At 35.5% G+C, this 3,359-nt stretch overlaps 1 non-coding gene across 1 annotated transcript; it reads right to left on the bottom strand.

The window, feature by feature from the left end:
• Positions 1–2,614: 2,614 nt before the first annotated feature.
• On the bottom strand, positions 2,615–2,721 carry LOC145028029 (small nucleolar RNA R71). The gene has a single exon (XR_013675787.1). It is a non-coding gene; the product is annotated as a small nucleolar RNA R71 (small nucleolar RNA).
• Positions 2,722–3,359: the final 638 nt, after the last annotated feature.

Raw genomic sequence — 3,359 nt, forward strand, 5'->3', positions numbered from 1 at the left:
TTCTTTGATGTTTAAGGTCCCTACTTCGATTGTGGTTGATTCTATGTTGAGTTCTAGGCATAAGGAAGGAAGAAAGGGAAACTTTGCACCCTAAAAGGGAGTTTATGGCCCAAGAACATTCTTTGGCCGTAAACTCTCATTCATCCTTGAATTCCGGATGTTTCTAAGCACAAAACATGATAATCAGAGTATACAATGAGTTAGGATGGGAATACTTACGATTTAGGGGCTTGAAATGGATGATTTAGGCCACAACACTAGAATATCAACTCAAGTGGAATGATTTCAATGATATAATGGTGTAAGATCATTTGAATAATTGTTATAAGAACAAATTAGGGAGTAAACACTTACATTTTCGGTGATTCTTGACCTAAACCCGAGTTGTAGAGAGAGAGAGAAAGTAGAGAGAGAAGGCTTTAAGTGTGTGAAAAAGGTTCAAATGGAGGCCACTCAACCGTTAATTATTGTTATGGGCTTGTTTAGTCGTAGAAATAATTCATTATCTTATCAATTATTGTTTATTTTATATCATTTTATGAAAAAAAGATACTTAATTAGCTTAATATTTCAATTTCAGCAATAAAAGACATGCTTGAATGAAAAAGTTAGGGGATTGAGTGATTGGAAGCTTAGAGATCAAGGATTAAAGAAAGAAGCTAAATGAAGAAACTCGACGAGTTTATTAGAATATTCTAGATTTAAGGATGCCTTTCCGTACACGCTGGACACGCGAATTACTAAAGAAACTCGTCGAGTTATTATAAAAAACTCGACGAGTTGGGCCGATTTTTGGAAACTATAAATAGATAACTTATAAGCCCGAAAACCTAACTTTTACTGAAGGCTAGCTGCGACTTTTGAAGATCAGAAGGTTTCTTGGAGCTGCTATTTTCGAGATTTCAACATAAGAGACAATTTCAAAGTGAATCAAAGGAAAATAATCATTCTACATTTCTTAATCTTTGTGTTGAACCATGTTTGAATCATTAGATTTTGATTTTAGGTTATTACTTGCTTTAGATATGAGCTAAAAGCTTTTTACTTATGTTTGGATGAGATAATCTTATGAACATGGTTTTATTGAATGGTTGAATTGATATTAATTTGGTTATTCATCTTGTTAAGCTTATTAAAGATCCTTATGTATTGATGATAAATATTTTTAGTTAACAAATAAGTGACTGACTTGCATGAATATCTTCTTGATTACTCGATTCATATAGTTTTATGAATATAAGATTGTATGCCTTGAAATAATGAATATGAAACTAGGGTTAACTATAAAATGTGAAAATCAATGTGTGAGCATGTGTGATGAACAATCATACATGATTTGATTGAATTGAACAAATTTAATTAACTATTGTTATAAGTCTTGCTTGATACGAACTAAACACTAGGAAACTTGTTAATTTAATCAGTTGATCACTGTTTGAATTAACTTGTCTGGTAAAGGATTAGCAATAATGAACATGAACCCACTCACATTAGGAATCGGTAACCATTGACATATTAATTCATTGCACTTGCCACGAAATCAACCATAGGAATAAGTGAATTGAATCTAAACGGAAGTCTCTTTTATCATTGAATCTAGTTCTCATTTCTTATTCTTTTTAGTTGTTAATTGTCTTTGTTTAAGTTTTAAAGTGCTTGATTAAGTTTCTAGTCTTGAAAAACTAGAGAAAACCCCCCTTTTTATTTAATTGTTTTTAATTAGATAATACTAGTACTTAATTTGATTGTTACCGTTCCCTGTGTTTGATACCCTACCTGCTTAAACTAAACTACTATCAATAGGTACATTGCCTGCGTGTGTTTGTTTTCATTTGAGTTTGTTAGGATTAAAACTAGTTTGTTTTAAACACATCATGTTTTTGGCGCCGTTGCCGGGGAACGGTTCTAATAATTATATTGTTTGCTGGTATTATCAATCCTTTGTGTTAGATCTTTCTTGCATAAAGTTACCTGTTTTTAGTTCTTATTGATTTTCTATAGTTTTGCATTAAACTCGTCGAGTTTATTCTTCTGTTGACAGTTTTGTAAATTCTTTGTTTTTGTTCGTTTTATGATTGTTTTTCTATTTTATTTCAGGTTTGTATGACCCGAAGCTCCGGTTCTACACTAGAGCCATCCGTAGACGATCCAGAGTTGATTATTCGCAAACAAAGAGGAAAAGAGATTGAGTCCGACATATCCACAAATCAATTCCAATCAAGGAGATAATATGGCCGACATCTCCGACATACCGATGGGAGATTACAAGAAGTGCATAAGAGATGGTACCAGGTTGGGACTCGTGCAACCTGTAATCCCAGCTACCGCCAATTTTGAGTTGAAGGGTCACATCCTTGCACAACTAAAAGACATTCCATTCCATGGAAAGGAGCATGAAGATGCTTACAAGCATATTGAAGAAGTTATGGACATTGCTGACTATTTCCACATGCGAAATGTGCCTCGCGATACTATCTTACTACGGATGTTACCAGTTACATTCGAAGGAGCCGCGAAGGAATGGTTGAAATCTTTACCCCCCGGATCCATTACAACATGGAAAAAGATGCGCGAGGAGTTCATTGACCAGTTTTGTCCACCTTCTAAGATTGCAAAATTAAAGAAAGCAATTGCTAACTTTGAGCAATTTTCGGGAGAATGACTTTATGGGGCGTGGGAGAGATATAAGGGGTTAATAAGAAATTACCCTCAAAACGACCTAAACGTGCAACAAGAGGTTTCCATCTTTTATGATGGCGTGAACGTCACAACTAGGCAATTACTAGACTCCCAAGGACCCTTCACGAAGAAAGTACCAGCTGTCATTAAAACATTTGTAGAAGAATTCTCCAAACATTCAATAGAATACCATAATCCAAGGAACGATACAACCAGAGGCATGGTTAACTCAGTTTCCAATGACATGGCAGCAATGATGACCAAACTAGAAAGTATGGATCGTATGATGACAAAGATGGATCAATCCATCCATGCCATAAGGGTGGGTTGTGACAATTGTATAGGTCCCCATTTTACTAAGGAATGCGATCTTGATGAGAACGGCAACCGGAAGGCACAAGTTTGTTATTCGAGTGGCGATAGGTTTGATGATGATTGGCGAAAGCCCAAGAAGGAATGGATCCCCTACCACAAGTACAAGAAGGCAAAGGAGGAGAAGTATAGGCAAAAAGCACGCAGGTTTTATCATAAAGAAGAACTAGCGCAAGAGAAGAAGATGGATCTTGAAGCTATGTTAACTCGATTTCTTAGTGCTTCCGAAAAAAAGCATGACGAATCCGATGCAGCCATTAGAGATCAACAAAAGATGATGAAGGAGAACCAAACAATGATGATGGATC

The sequence above is a fragment of the Lactuca saligna genome, chromosome 1 (genome assembly GCF_052625555.1).
Source record: "Lactuca saligna cultivar CGN05327 chromosome 1, ASM5262555v1, whole genome shotgun sequence".
Lineage (NCBI taxonomy): Eukaryota > Viridiplantae > Streptophyta > Magnoliopsida > Asterales > Asteraceae > Lactuca > Lactuca saligna.